The 17,028-nt window shown below is 36.3% G+C and overlaps 1 long non-coding RNA gene across 1 annotated transcript; it reads left to right on the top strand.

The window, feature by feature from the left end:
• Positions 1-3,080: 3,080 nt before the first annotated feature.
• LOC128013803 (uncharacterized) lies at positions 3,081-5,419 on the top strand. Its single transcript, XR_008183408.1, has 4 exons — positions 3,081-3,205; positions 3,867-3,884; positions 4,326-4,420; positions 5,026-5,419. It is a non-coding gene; the product is annotated as an uncharacterized LOC128013803 (long non-coding RNA).
• Positions 5,420-17,028: the final 11,609 nt, after the last annotated feature.

The raw sequence follows: 17,028 nt of genomic DNA on the forward strand, positions 1-17,028 counted from the left end.
AATTTAAACATCATTTGACGTTGATCTGTAGTTAGTTTTAGGTTGTGGCATTAACCAAATAAAATCCAACGTCGAGCCAACGTCTCAAGCCAACGTCACACTGACATCAAATACTGATATTAAGTCGTCAGGTATGGCAACCACAATCCAAAATTTTCTAGACGTCATAATTGCAACGTCCAAACAACGTCAAATTAAAACATCATTTGACGTTGATCTGTAGTTATTTTAGGTTGTGGCATTAACTAACCAAAATCCAACATCAAGACAATGTCTCAAGCCAATGTCAGATTGACATCAAATACTGATATTTAGTCGTCAGGTATGGCAACCAAAATCCAACTTCTACAAAGCATCATAATGGCAACGTCCAAACAACTTAAAATTAAAACATCGTTTGACTTTGATCTTTAGTTTGTTTTTAGGTTGTGTTGTGATATTAACTAACCTAAACCCAACGTCTAGCCAATGTCTCAAGCCAACGTCACATTGACATCAAAAACTGATATTAAGTTGTCAGGTATGGTAACCAAAATCCAACGTTTTCTAGAAGTCATAATGGCAACGTCCAAACAACGTCAAATTAAAATATCATTTGACGTTGATCTGTAGTTAGTTTTAAGTTGTGGCATTAACCAACCAAAATCCAGCGTCAAGACAACGTCTCAAGCCAACGTCAGATTGACAACAAATACTGATATTTAGTCGCCAGGTATGGCAACCAAAAGTCATAATGTTAATGTCCAAACAACGTCAAATTCTAACGTCATTTGACTTTGATCTTTAGTTTGTTTTTAGGTTGTGACATTAACTAACCAAAATCCAACGTCTTTAGAATCTTTAGATTCCCAGCTCCATGTTGGTGCTTCTTCAGTTCACTCCTCTCATGTTCTGTAAGGTTCAGGTCAGAGGACTGGAATGGCTATAGCAGAAGCTTGGTTTTGAGCTCAGTGACCCATTTCTGTGTTGTTTTCGAGGTTTGTGTTTGGATTATTGTATGGTTGAAAGATCAAAACATGGACCATTATAAGATTTCTAACAGTCACTTACTGATTTTTTATCTGTTGGTATTTGATAGAATCCATGATGCCATGTTTCTAAACAAGATGTCTAGGGCCTCCAGCAGAAATATAGGCCCAGAAAAAAACAAATACAGCAGTATATTTCATTGTGCACATGGGTTACTTTTTTCTCTCTGTGTTCACCTAACCCATCTTGAGTGTTTGCTGCTAAAAAAATATCATTTTTCTGGTTTCATCTGATCATAGAAGCCATTCACATTTAAAGTTCCAGTCTTGGCTGATAACTGAATTATGCTTTAGTTTGTTTTTGAATGAGCTAGGATAATTTTCTTGTAACCCTCCCAAACAACATGTGTTGATGTAGGTTCTGTTTGACTTTTTTTAAAAGGTTTTCTGAACCAGAGACTCTGCTATTTGCTGCAGTTCTCCAGCTGTGACCTTTGGCGAGTCTTTAGCTACTCAAACTCTCCTTCTCACCATACATTAGGACGATATAGACAAGTCCTCTTCCAAGCAGTTTTGTAACATTTTATGTTGATTGGAGATTCTTAATTATTGCCCTGATGGTGGAAATGGGAATTTTCACTGCTCTAGCTCTTTTCTTAAAGCCACTTCACCAATTTGTTAAGCTCAATTATCTCAATTATCACATCAGAAATACATTCTTTGGTTTTTCTCATTGTGATGAATGATTAAGGGAATTTGGGCTTTGTTTTCCCTCCTCTTTATATTTCTGTGAAACAGGTAGCCATAGCCATAGCTGGATAATTTCATGTTTATAATCAAGCTTGAGTGCTCAAAATTGTGAATTTGAATGGGAATATACTTCAGAGATATTTTACTCATAAAAATTTCTAGGGGGGCCAATAATTGTGTCCAATGAGCATTTGAGAAAAGATTTTCATTTCTTATTATCCAATGAAAGGATACATTTTTGTGAATATTTTTTTAAATAAAATATCAAAAGGATTAACAATGAATTTTCACAACCTTCTTTGGTCACTTTTACAAAGGGTGCCAGTATTTTGGGCCACGACTGTACCTGCTTTCATTAGAGTGTTAGAATAAGTTGATGTACTTGCAAAGTTACTTGTAGTCAGTCAAACATATTCTGGGAGAGAATCAGAATTATAAATTAAGCAGATAGTCTATTAGTACTATAATGAGAGTTAGTTGACATGTAAGTGCAATACTTATATTGTCAATAGAATATTCAAAAGGGACTATGAAAATAAAGTGTTATGACTTTAATTTGACCCATGACCATTCATGAACCATAACAGTTTATATAAATTGATATCCAATCTGTCACAGTTTTCTGTCTTTCTGTCACAGTCTTATGTCTTTCTGTCACAGTCTTCTGTGAGTGTTGTGTTTGTTTGGTGCCATGTGCTTTTGTCCTGTCTCTTTTCTGACCCCGCCCCACCTTGTCACCTCAACGTCTTGTAAGTGTTACTGGTTCTCGTGTTTTTTTGCATCTTGGTTTTGTTTTTGCCGTGTTGGCTTTTTTGTTCTTAGACTCCAGAGGGTTAAAGTTAATCTTCCCTGCATTTGGACCCAGACCCTGTTCTTTCTTTGCTGGCCCGTGACACAATCTTGTTTGCAATATAATGCAATTCAAACACTCTCAAACATGTTAAGACATATTTAGGAGGATCAAAACAGTATTGCTTACTTAAATCTGGGCTGGAAACATTGTTTATCAAAACATAAACTTGTTGATCTTTGTGTTGGAAAGTAAAGTGAGTGCATGCAGACAATGCAAGCATTACTGTTTATTGTACAGTCTTATAATTATGCAATATAAATGTCTAATTCCTTTGCTATAATTTAGTCTGTTCTTATATATGTTTTTTTTTTAAATATATAAAATAATTGATCAGATTGACTGCTGCTTCTTACTTGCATTTTTCATATTTAAAGTACATTCTAGTTAAAAATTTTAAATTACAAATTTCATATTTAAATGTTGATCTCATCCATCAATGATGAATATGCTTAAACTTTTATTATTATTATGATTATTATTTGTATTTCCCCCCCACATAATCCCACGCCCAAACATAATGCAACACGGTGACATCGCGCTATTGCGCCATTTTGCGACTACTTGGCGGTCTTTTTTGGATCGGCAGGCATCAGTTTATCAGGCGGCCTGCGGTGCACTTACAGCTCAAACTGTGGTGAGTATATCTGGGTATATCATGTATAACGTAAAAGTGTTTATGCCCCACTATATAATGATATTACTTGTAATACGTATCAAATACATCGAAGTATTTTAGCTGCAAGACGATGGGTAGAGATAATTAATTAAAAAATGGTAACGTTAACTGTTATATCCCTGAAATAAAAACGCCTGAGTCATTAAAGCCATCTAACGTTAACTGTTAGCGCTGAAAAACAGTTCAAATAAAGTTTAAACTTGAGACATATGTTTTTAATTATTATATTATTATTATTATTGTTTCGAATAATTTAACGTTAAGCTTTTCATCATGAAATTTGTTCGATTCAATGCTTTTTTTTCTTCAATTGTGTCATGCGAATTAGTTATACAGGTGTTTATAGTAACTTAATATTCTGCTGTACAAGTTTAATTAATTTTGGATCTCCTTTAGCTGTCAGATTTCTACACACGATGTAAAGAGGCTCCTTTTTTATTTATTTTAAGCAAAAACAGCCTTTTCTTCTACAAGCTCTAGTTTTATATTTGGGGTTCAAGTTTATCACTAAGGTATAGTATTTAATATAGTGTGAATTTAGGGGCTATACTATATGAGGTTATAACTTTTGTTTTGTTTTTGCTTTGTTTTGCATTTATCTCTTTGCCATGTTCTGAAGAAGCCATATTGTTGTAAGGTATGTTTTTTTGTTCATTTATAAAAGAGCCGCTAGAACAATCTGCTTTAATATATTACATTAATTAGATTAAAATATTAATAGATTGAAGGTAGTTAATCTGATTCTTCTGGTTTTCTTGTGTGCTCTTCTGTTATCCTATAATTTTGCACTTTACAGTTGCTAGCAAGGAGAAAATGAATGAAATTAATATTTACAGGCCAAGTTGTTGAAATAGTGTTGGTTTTACATTTTGAAATTGCACAATATCAGTTGTTTTGCAATAAGATAAAAACCTGCCAGTTTGGGTGAGCCTATGACTTTTAATCTAGTACCAACTGGAGGACCTGTATGATATCTGCATTATACTAGATATGATGAACACGTAACAGAAACTATAACACCTGCCTCATAATGTGTCATGTATAATTAATTATTTGGGCATTACTCTTGTATCCACAGGTTGATGAAAAATGAGGTCATGGCCTGTTTCAGTATGAAGTGGGGGAAGGGGAAGCTTGCTTTCACCAAGATCAATCTGTACACTGTTGTCACAGGTAAAACAAAATTAACATACAATACAAATATTAGCATCATATCATTGTGACATTCAGCGTTGTTTAGTTTCTGTTTTAGTTGGTTTAGTGAAAACCAGTAACCTCGTATTGTAGGTACTCATCTGTCACACAGAAATCACACAAACTTCCATATATACACTTCTTATTGATTGGCAGGTCATTCCTGTTGCCAGCCTATCTTTATTGTTCAGAACTCTAACAATTGTTTTTGCATTCTCTAACAATTGTTTTTGCATTTAATGTATTAGACATTAAATGTTAATTTACCTTAAGACACTCTGCAAAAAAATACTGCAATGTGTCTTTGTTGTCATGGTTTTCTTTTGCTAGATTGTCTGCTTAGTGTTTGTCAATTGCATCACAAGCTGAAATATATTTTGATGACTTATAGCATGTAATTTACATTCATGGCTCTTAAAGCTAGGGTAGATTTTTATTTTTTTCTAAGAAACCAAATCAATAGTGTAAGTGGTCTAAATGTATTCTGTGGAAGGCAAATAAATAGTTAATGATTACATTCAGTGATTACTATAGTGCATCATATCCTATACTTACACATTTTCTTATTCAAATATTTCTTACAGAGAGTGTCCAGAAAACATCAAAAGAGACGGGGCAAATACTGCAGCAGCCACTGCCTTTTGTTTAAAATATGCCCCAGCAGAGCCGTCGCAAGGAGGGTGAGAGGCCCTGTGCAAAGTTGATGTGCGAGGCCCTCTACAATTTTGCGTGTGTGTGTGGTGGGGGAGGTTGCTGTAGCAAGGCAAGGCAAGTTTATTTATATAGCAAATTTCGAACAAAATGGTAATTCAAAGTGCTTTACATAAAATTAAGTAAAATAATCATGAAGAACAAAAGTAAAACAAGCAATTTTAAAACTTTGGAAATTATTTAAAAATTGACTTGAATTTAAAACGGTTAGAAATAGAAAATGATCTTACAGTTAATACATAAAATACAGTGCAATCAGGTCGGACATCGCACACTGCTCATTCAATAAATGCACAGCTAAACAGATGAGTTTTGAGTCTAGATTTAAATGTGACTAGTGTTTTAGCACATCTGATCTCTTCTGGAGGCTGATTCTGGAAGCAATGTATTTTGGTCCTAGGTCTTTGAGTGACTTCTAGACAAGTAGAAGTACTTTAAAATCAATCTTAAATGTAACTGGAAGTTAATGAGGACTGGTGTGATATGCTCAGATGTTCTAGTCAGAATCCTGGCAGCAGTGTTCTGGATGAGCTGCAGCTGTCTAATGGTCTTTTTGGGAAGGCCGGTGTGGAGCCTATTACAATAGTCCACCCTACTGGTGATAAAGCATGAACAAGTTTCTCCAAGTCTTGGCTGGAAACAAAACATCTTATTCTTGCAATGTTTTTTAAATGATAGTATGCTGATTTAGTTACTGCTTTGACATGACTACTGAAACTAAGGTCTGTCTCCAGAATCACACCACGTTTCCTGTCTTGATTTTTAGTTGTTAGACCCCTAGAGTCAAAGTATGCATTCACCTTAAAAACTTCATCTTTGTTTCCAAATGCAATGACTTCAGTTTTTTCCTTGTTTAACTGAAGAAAGTTCTGGCACATCCAGCTATTAATTTCATCAATGCATTGGCAGAGGGAGTCAGTGGGGCTGTATTCATTTGGAGATAAGGCTAGGTAAATCTGGGTATCATCAGCATAGCTGTAATAGGCAATTAGGTTCTTTCTCATTATTTTACTTAGAGGAAGCATATACAGGCTAAACAAGAGCGGTGCAAGAATTGAACCTTGTGGGTCTCCACATATCATGGATGTCTACTTAGACTTATGCTCTCCTAGACTCACATAATGATCGCTCCTTTTTAAGTATGACCTGAACCATTTGAGTACCATCCCAGAAAGCCCGACCCAGTTTTCCAGTCTCTCTAGTAGTATGTTATGATCGACAGTGTCAAACGCAGCACTGAGATCTAGCAATACCAGCACTGATATATTGCCAGAGTCACAATTTAAGTTAATATAATTTATTATCTTAATGAGTGCTGTCTCTTTGCTGTGATGCGGTCTGAAACCAGATGTTTAAGTGTTTATTCAGCTGATTAAAAACTACCTTTTCTATAATTTTGCCTATAAAAGGAAGATTAGATATTGGTCTATAATTGCTCAAAATGGTGTTATCAAGATTGCTCTTTTTCAGGAGGGGCTTAACAACTGCAGTTTTCAGGGAGTTTGGAAAAGTCCCAGAGAGAGATTTACTTCTAAACAGTTAAGCACACTTTTGAAAAAAGATGTGGGAAGTATGTCAATATAGCAAGTTGATGATTTTAGTTGCTGCACTATGTCTTCCAAAATGTTGTTTGTTTTCTTACTGACTATTATTGGAGCAATATCATTAATAACATTCTTAACTTTTGAGTTGAAGGAATCAAGGAGAATATCAACAGAGTCGGCAAAAAATACTTGGTGTTAAAGATATGGCCTCCGTAAATAGTACACTAGTGTTCTTGTTAGGGCTGCACTATTAATTGCATGCAATTGTCATGCATGTCTCGTCAGTAAAGCTGGTTCTGTGATTAGCGGTGATTAGCGGTTGATGTCAATAACCTGCTTTCAAATGGAGCCGCACTTAAAAGACAGAGCCGTAGTTCGCTGACAAGCTACGCAATATCGCGTTCATAACCGCATGAGATTCTTCTGCGATTTTGAACGCAATAATGCACCACTTGTCAGCGAACTACGGCTCTGGTTATTAAGTGCGGCTACATTTGAAAGCATAACCTTCTGACAGAGACAGTTCTAGAGTAAGTGGTAGCAGAGATCAATATATCAAAGAAAATACAGAAGTGATCAGATAGTACTACGTCCTTAATAACAATGAATGAAATGTTTAGAGCCCTACTGATGATTACATCTAGAGTGTGTCCACCTTTGTGTGGGTCCATGCACATGCTGAATCAAGTCAAAGGTATTTAGAACTGTTATCATTTCTTTTGTAGTTTTGTTTTCTGCATTGTCTATGTGAAAATTAAAATCCCCTGCATTAGCAAAACAGTCAAACTCTGAGGAAATCATTGATAACGTTTCTGTTACCTCAACAAATGCTGAAGAGTATTTTGGAGGCCTGTAAATAATAATAAAAAGAATGTGTTGAGCACCTTTTAGCACAATCCCTAAATATTCAAAAGACAAGTCATGACCAAATGACACTTGTTTGCATTGATAGACATCTTTAAAAAAGCAGCTCCACCTCCACCTCTCCTAACAGTCCTGCAAACACTCATGGAAGTGAAGTTAGGAAGGACTGCTTCATTGAGGACTGTTGAACTGCAGCTGTCCTCTAGCCATGTTTCATTTAGAAACATAAAATCCTAATTGTTTGTGGTTATAAAGTCATTGATTACAAAATGATTAAATTTTTTAGTGAGCGAATGTTTAAAGATGCTAACTTGATGGCAGTGCTTTATGTCATTACATCAGTTTTAGTTTGATGCATATTAGATGAGTTTGCCCTTCGGCTTAAGATGGCCTTAAACTTTCTGTCACATGATAAAAGTGAAATCGAGAAAGCTACAGGCACACTGGGTTCCCACTTGTTCTTTAAACATTTGTGAATGTTGCGGTTATTATAGCAGGGACCCGACACATATCACTGAGAGCTTCTATCAGTTGTTTTTGGTTCACCTTCAGCAGATTGAGGGTTTGGGGCCTGCTGTTGCTGCAGCGGTCTGAGAGCTCTCACAGGAGCAGGGCCCCCAGGCTTTGATGTTTTGGGACCCTGCTGTTTTCTTGTTGACATTTGCGGGCTTGCAGCGAATGAGTGAGAGAGTTTAGTCCAAGCATACACCAATTCTACCATTTTCAGTGAAAAGCACAGAAGTGGAGATGCTGGAGAGAGGAATAATGTGTCTGGTGAGATGGGTTGTGTCTCTGGTGTTTCTTGTGGCTGTGATATGTTCTTGGCTTCCCCGGCTGTCTTCAAGAAAGTCATCCTTGAGTGCTGAGTCTTGTATCTGTTTTGATACATCACAGTCTGTCTGTGAGGAGCTCTGAGGGCAGGTCTCTTCCGGGATGGTGTCCATCAGCAGTGCTTTTTGTGGCTGCATGGTGTTATCAGTTGGGAGTGGTCCACTGATGAACGACTGAACTTGGAGTCTTCAAAGTGTTTGAAAGAGTTCACTGAAGTCCTTCTTAAGGATGTTTGACTGCTTTTTGAGAGTATCATTCTTCCCCACATGGATTGATAATTAGATTTGTAGTCTTGTGCTTCATTTTCTGAAGTTCCTTGTTCACATAAGAGACCGTTGCTTGAGGAAGGCAGCATGTTATTGTAGTCCTGCTACGGATGTTTCTGATAATAGAGTCACCCACTATCAGAGTCCTAGGCTCGGCTACGCTCTGAGCTGAATGTCACTGTCTGTTAGTAACGGTGTTAGCTGCTAATCACATTTGGGGATTCCTCACCCGCATTCATTAATTCTTCAAATCTGTTTTCAAGATGTATAGTGGGAGGTAGAATACTGGTATTTACAAGACTTGTCATAGTTGAATCTGGGGTAGAGAAAGCTACGGCAGCAATACGAGAAACTCATGACAATCTGATGTCTTGTGTTCCTCTGGGTCTTGCACCCTGTTTGTGCCATCGATTAGTGTGATGATCCGTTTCGGCTTGTTCCTCTACACTTGGTACAAACTGTTGAGATTCAGAAGATTCATGGGACTCACCGGCTGTATGCTGAGAGGGTCCATGACGACAGTCTGCTGAGTGTTTCGCCTGTTTTGGAAGTCCAGCAAGTAACTTTGTTTCAAGAATCACAATTCTTTGTAGAAGTTTGCAGCAGTTCATGCAACAAGTAGATCCAACAGGAGGCATTTTCTCTCTCTTCCATTTGAATGTAGGCAGTTGTTTTCCCATCTCCAGAATGTAAGCTGCTGGCAGTGGGAGGCAAAGTCTTCTTTTGTAGTATTATTCCAGTCAAAAAAAGTTTTTAGTTTTAGCGTTTGTGCCAAAAATATTTTGTTTGAGCACTGTGCTGATCTGCTGAAGTAAAAAATCGTAGAAAAAAATGAGAAAAGTACAGAAATAATAAGCGAAGCGCAGAACAGTAGGCTAGAACGTCCGAACGGTAGCAAAGCCAGAACCGCAACAAACTCAACTTTAACATGCATCTGTTCGATTGTGATGCCTTGCTCACTGACATGCTTGCGCACAAATCATGGCCACGCACTAGCTCATAAGGATCTACAATCATAATTATAATAAGTTAATAAGAATGCTTAAATTAGTTCTAGGCTTGTAGACAGTTATATATGAAGAGTTCAGATGGAAAGTGCGATCCAACATTTTCTTCTAAAATAATTATTTTCTCATCTTCCTATGTTTATGTTCAGTATTTCACTTTATTGGGAAAGAAAAGAAACTGTTTATTGCTATTAAAGTGAAATTAAACGGTACTAGGTTTTTGCAGCTGAATTTTACATCTAAAATCAATTTGCACTATTTGAAAATAATATTTTCTTTTAAAATGTGAACTCTCACTCTTATTCGTATGTTTAATAGTCGAAAACGCAAATGTCTATTGTCACATTTATTTTATGTTTTACATGAATCATTAACCTATCGCATTTTTTCAATTCAAAAGGGCGAAATTTCATAAAAGGTTGAGTAGTTTGCATCTCTAGATAGTCTATTATGTTTGGTCGCTGAACATTTCAATCATAAAACAGTTCTCTAATACCGTAGGCTACTGCTTACATTTTTCCACAAACTCTAGTTATGTTGTGACAGTAAGACCCACATTCTTTGATATGATTGGCCATCTCGACCACTGAGGCAGACCAGCCTAGAGCCTTGCACGGACCTCAAATTTAAGCCCTATCCCTAGACCTAGATTTTTTTTTTAATGGCCAAGCGGCCAGTGCCAGACAGTGAACCTATGGATCAGTTTAGCCTTCTTAAATCATCACGACTTGCCTAAAATAAAATCTATAGATATATAAAACAGTTCAAGTATGTTTAAGAATTAAACCTAGATAAATGTGCGCTATATCCAGTAGTTTGTGCGGAGAGTGCAAGCAAAAGCGTGCTGGCCAGTGCAATCACTTGCATTTTTTTCAGTGGATATGCAGTAATTTTTGCTCATAAAGGTAAGAGTAATACATCATTCGTAATTGTAAATTGTCTACTTTTATTTGTGTGCAATCACATTATCAACAAATCGTTGTGCTTTTATAACAAAAAAAAAGAAAATAGTCATGATGCGCTTTCTACCGTCTCGTCTTGAACAGGAGCACTTAACAAAAATGAACCAAAGCTCAGTGAATACATGACTCACGGACGTGACAAATATATCTATAGAAAACTTTAAATGACTACTTAACAAAATACAACACATCAGAAACAAAAACTCATTCATTATAAAGATAATCCATAAAGATGAACTTTTCTCTTAAGGCTTGTAAAATTAAGAGTTGGCGAGTCAGGATTAGCAACATCATCCTTGCTACACCAACTCAGAAAACTATTTATTAGTAAATAATTCAATCTCATTCCTATTTACCCCATGACTCATTTATGGTAATAATTTTTTGAAGATGCTTTATGTCAAGCTTAAGCCTATTGCGTGCATTTAAAAGCAGAACACTGTGATGCTGCGGGACACTTAACACTGTTAAGCCGCTATTGACAGTCATGTTAGCACGGTCTCGTGTTGTTTCCCTCAGTGCGGCAATTTTTTCATCACTAATTGATGGATGTCTTAAATATAAAAATAAGGAGAAGCCTTAAACAGGCCTAAGGACAGCCCGCATCTGAACTATGATGTGGAAATTGGCCCGAAACCCTGCCTGGAGTGTAAAAAAAGTCAGGGTGAAATGCAGGGCTCTAGACCATTTAAAAGTTAAACTTTATAACTTTTTGTCGTCCTATCAACAAACAGCTTTACTCATTCTTATACTTAGAGTCTTGTACTGTCTATCCGCTATGACTATTTTAGTCTACCAAAGGACAAGATTGGTGGAAAAAATAGTAATAAAAATGAGATATAAATGACATAAAATGCAGGCCAGGAGCGAGGCCCTCTAGAGGTGTGAGGCCTAGTGAAGTTGCACGCTTTGCACAGCCCTTGCGACGTTACTGTGCACCAGACAGGGTGGGTGGAGGTGGCAGGAAAAAAAGAAAGATGTTAATAAAATGTATGTTTTCAAAACTATTCAGTTCCAATAATGTTGATGTTAAAATGTAATTATTTTGTAAATGTTCTGTTCCATGTTAAATGTAAATGATACAACATGTGAATAAATAAATCATATTTGTTATAATCCAGTTCATCTCTTAGTCATTTTTCTGATAAAACCACAAAACATTTGTGTATTCCATTTTAAGACAGTCTGACGTTAGATTCTGACGTCAAAAAGATTTTCATTTTCATCCAAAATGCAACGTCTGACCAACATAGCAGACTGACGTCAGTCTGACGTTGGGTTCAGACATCAACCAGATTTTCATTTTGATCCAAAATGCAATATCTGACTAACGTTGGAGATTGACGTCTGTCTGACGTTGGGTTCTGACGTCAACCAGATTTTCATCCGAAATGCAACGTCTGACCAACGTAGCAGACTGACGTCAGTCTGACGTTGGGTTCAGACGTCAACCAGATTTTCATTTTGATCCAAAATGCAATATCTGACTAACGTTGGAGATTGACGTCAGTCTGATGTTGGGTTCTGACGTCAACCAGATTTTAATCCGAAATGCAACGTCTGACCAACGTAGCAGACTGACGTCAGTCTGACGTTGGGTTCAGACGTCAACCAGATTTTCATTTTGATCCAAAATGCAATATCTGACTAACGTTGGAGATTGACGTCAGTCTGACGTTGGGTTCGGACGTCAACCAGATTTTCATCCGAAATGCAACGTCTGACCAACGTAGCAGACTGACGTCAGTCTGACGTTGGGTTCTGACGTCAACCAGATTTTCATTTTCATCCAAAATGCAACGTCTGACCAACGTTAGAGATCGACGTCAGCCTGACGTTGGGTTCTGACCTAAACCAGATTTTCATTTTCATTCAAAATGCAACGTCTGACCAACGTTAGAAATTGGCGTCAGCCTGACGTTGGGTTCTGACGTCAACCAGATTTTCATTTTCATTCAAAATGCAACGTCTGACCAACGTTGGAGATGGACGTCAGTCTGACGTTGGGTTCTGACGTCAACCATATTTTAATTTTCATCCAAAATGCAACGTCTGACCAACGTTAGAAATCGACGTCAGCCTGACGTTGGGTTCTGACGTCAACCAGATTTTCATTTTCATCCAAAATGCAACGTCTGACCAACGTTGGAGATCGACGTCAGCCTGACGTTGGGTTCTGACGTCAACCAGATTTTCATTTTCATCCAAAATGCAACGTCTGACCAACGTTGGAGATCGACGTCAGCCTGACGTTGGGTTCTGACGTCAACCAGATTTTCATTTTCATCCAAAATGCAACGTCTAACCAACGTTAGAAATCGACGTCAGCCTGACGTTGGGTTCTGACGTCAACCAGATTTTCATTTTCATCCAAAATGCAACGTCTAACCAACGTTAGAAATCGACGTCAGCCTGACGTTGGGTTCTGACGTCAACCAGATTTTCATTTTCATCCAAAATGCAACGTCTAACCAACGTTAGAAATCGACGTCAGCCTGACGTTGGGTTCTGACGTCAACCAGATTTTCATTTTCATCCAAAATTCAACGTCTGACCAACGTTGGAGATCGACGTCATCCTGACGTTGGGTTCTGACGTCAACCAGATTTTCATTTTCATCCAAAATTCAACGTCTGACCAACGTTAGAGATCGACGTCAGTCTGACGTTGGGTTCTGACGTCAACCAGATTTTCATTTTCATCCAAAATTCAACGTCTGACCAACGTTAGAAATCGACGTCAGTCTGACGTTGGGTTCTGACGTCAACCAGATTTTCATTTTCATCCAAAATTCAACGTCTGACCAACGTTAGAAATCGACGTCAGTCTGACGTTGGGTTCTGACGTCAACCAGATTTTCATTTTCATCCAAAATTCAACGTCTGACCAACGTTAGAAATCGACGTCAGTCTGACGTTGGGTTCTGACGTCAACCAGATTTTCATTTTCATCCAAAATTCAACGTCTGACCAACGTTGGAGATCGACGTCAGCCTGACGTTGGGTTCTGACGTCAACCCGATTTTCATTTTCAACCAAATTACAACGTCTGACCAACGTTGGGATCCAATGTCAGCATGACGTTATATTGACGTCCGGTGCCTGCTGGGTATATATATATATATATATATATATATATATATATATATATATATATATATATATATATTAGTATTTTCGTATTAGACTTTCCAAATAGTGGAGGCAGAAAACAAGCTCTGCTCAAATAAATCACCTGTCTCTTTATTTAAAGCAATGTTTGAATGCAAAATAGACTGAGTTTAACAGATTACATTTATGTCTGTTTGATTGTTTTTATAACAACATACACATAATTCATAACTTGATTTTTGCAAGAATTTTAAACCTATGCTCTATATACGGATAACAGTGATTTTTGATGTTTCCTGCTTCTGTTGTATTCTGAACCCGTTCTGTATGATGTCAAGAAAGTCTTCCAGCATACTGTATATTACAAGGCAGAGAGGAATTTTTTTTTAAATTATATTACAGTTCCTAAACAATTTTTAAGTTTTTCTTTACCACAGAAGATCTGTCCCGAGACGCTCTCGAGTTACGTTGAGACTGATGATTCCCCAATCTTCCACAATGGACTTCACATAGGATGAACTGTTTCCAGTTTCAGCAAAACAGCAAGAATTTATGAATGGATGACTGCACCTTAGCACTCTTCACTGCCACTGCATGCCTCACTTGGGCCACTTTGGGCCAGAAAACAATGTTGCTGCCTGTACATTGCACAATTAACCTCTAACCTTACAGCTGAATCAATGCAGTAACTCTGTTAACTACCAATGATATTGTACCAAATGTTCAGACTGAATATACAGAGGAGAACTGGTCCCCAGTGTTTTTGGTTAGTCTTGTTTCTCCAAGGGTTTTTTTTACTCCAGTATCGACATCTTACAGTTTTTTCTTAATTAACCACCGTTGCCTTTGGCTTGCTTGCTGTATGTATGACGACTAATGCATTTAACACCAACTATTAAAACAGTGAGGGTGTTTTTGACCACATAGACACAATAGTATGTCTTTCTGTCAAAATTATTTGAAAATGTTATGCATTTTGAAAAATGTATAAATGTCTTACATTGATAGTGTGCATATTGCTTGAACATTTATATGTAAAAAAAATGTGTAGAATTATATTATAATTGCAAGTTATAATTAACAATTATAAACTAGCTGCATTTTTAGTTACTTTCAGTGCACAAACAGCCATTATTGCCTTACTATTACTGATTTGTAATAGTACAAGTAACTGTTGTACTATTTTATGTACTGTGTTAAATGAGTTAAAAGTCAATTACAATTGTAATTTCGTCATCATAATGTGATAATTGCTGTATGATTTTCTTTGAAAACAATAGTTTCTTAAATAATATACAATCAGCAATTGCAATACATAAACTGCTTGTAAGCAAAACCATATATAACAACATAAGTATACTTATTACAATATTGAAAATAATGTAAAAAATTACATGAATTAGGTAGTAAGTCAAAATAAATAAAAATCAAAGTGTGTGTGTGTGTCTATATATATATATATATATATATATATATATATATATATGTATGTATGTATGTATATGTGTATATATATGTATATGTATATATATATGTATATGTATATATATATATATATATATATATATGTATATGTATATATATATATGTATATATATATATATATATGTATATATATATATATATATATATATATATATATATATATATATATATATATATAATTATCTTTCTACTATGTGTGTGTGTGTGTGTGTGTGTGTGTGCGTGGGTGTGTGTGTGTGTGTGTGTGTGTGTGTGTAAAAAAAATCATACATTGTTTTAGCTGCACACTCTTGTATAATTAACTCCATTTGCAGGTGTTTTCATTGCTGTCTATTACACATTTTTTGTGATCTGATGTTTCTGAGGATTTCTGCCGGGGCACACATATAATGACATGAATCTATTCATCCGAACTTCTTTCGGGTGACAGGATGGGTGACAGGATGGTCTGTTGCTGGTGGTGTAATGTCATGAGGAATGTTTTCTGGACCCATGTGGACCTGTTAACACCAATCAGTTATCACTTAAATGTCAAAAACTAGAGTATTGTACCTGATTTCTCTCTTCATAATTTCTGACCTGTCTTCTGTGAAATGTGTTTTGACTGGAAAGTACATCAGCTGCGACCTACAGCCAGGGTTGGGAAAAGATACATAAAAAATTTATTTTAAAATGAAATACCTTCAAGTCTATCGAAATAAACTACAAAATACAGCAGCCAGACAATGTATCAAAATAAACGGTAACACTTTAGTATAGGGTACAATTCTCACTAATAACTAGTTGCTTATTAGCATGCCTATTATTAACATATTGGCTGTTTATTAGTGCTTATAAAGTACATATAATGCATGACATCCATAATCCTACCCAATACCCTAAACTTAACAACTACCTTATAAACTATTAATAAGCAGCAAATTAGGAGTTAATTAAGGCAAAAGTAATAGTTAATGGTTAGTTAATAGTGTGAATTGGACCTTAAAATAAACTACTGTGTTTATGTTGTTCCAAACCCGTGAGACCTCCGTTTATCTTCAGAACACAGTTTAAGATATTTTAGATTTAGTCCGAGAGCTCTCAGTCCCTCCATTGAAGCTGTGTGTACGGTCTACTGTCCATGTCCAGAAAGGTAAGAAAAACATCATCAAAGTAGTCCATGTGACATCAGAGGGTCAGTTAGAATTTGTTGAAGCATCGAAAATACATTTTGGTCCAAAAATAGCAAAAACTACGACTTTATTCAGCATTGTCTTCTCTTCCGTGTCTGTTGTGAGAGAGAGTTTAAAACACAGCAGTTTGTGATATCCGGTTCGCGAACGAATCATTCGATGTAACCGGATCTTTTTGAACCAGTTCAACAAATCGAACTGAATCGTTTTAAATGGTTCGCGTCTCCAATACGCATTAATCCACAAATGACTTAAGCTGTTAACTTTTTTTTATTTTTTTATTCATTTACTCAAACAGTCCACTGACTGAACTGCTGTGAAGAGAGAATTGAAGATGAATTATTATAAATAATAAATGTATCATATATCAGCATGCTCTGTTTTAAATAAAGGCAAGCAGTGCTTTTCAGCTCAAAACAGTCTTTAGCAACTTACCATAAAACTATCTTGTAATATGTAGACGGTCCCTCTGATGGTGATGACATCACTATTCCATGGACGTAAACGTGTTTTTCAAACTTTTAAAAACATTGAATTCTGCAGAAACATGGATGGGTACGGCTCATTATAGTCGGTAATGAAAATTAATTGTAAATATCCTTTTTATTAAATGCATATTAACAAAGCTATTGAAC

Source organism: Carassius gibelio, chromosome B25, assembly GCF_023724105.1.
Source record: "Carassius gibelio isolate Cgi1373 ecotype wild population from Czech Republic chromosome B25, carGib1.2-hapl.c, whole genome shotgun sequence".
Classification (NCBI taxonomy): domain Eukaryota; kingdom Metazoa; phylum Chordata; class Actinopteri; order Cypriniformes; family Cyprinidae; genus Carassius; species Carassius gibelio.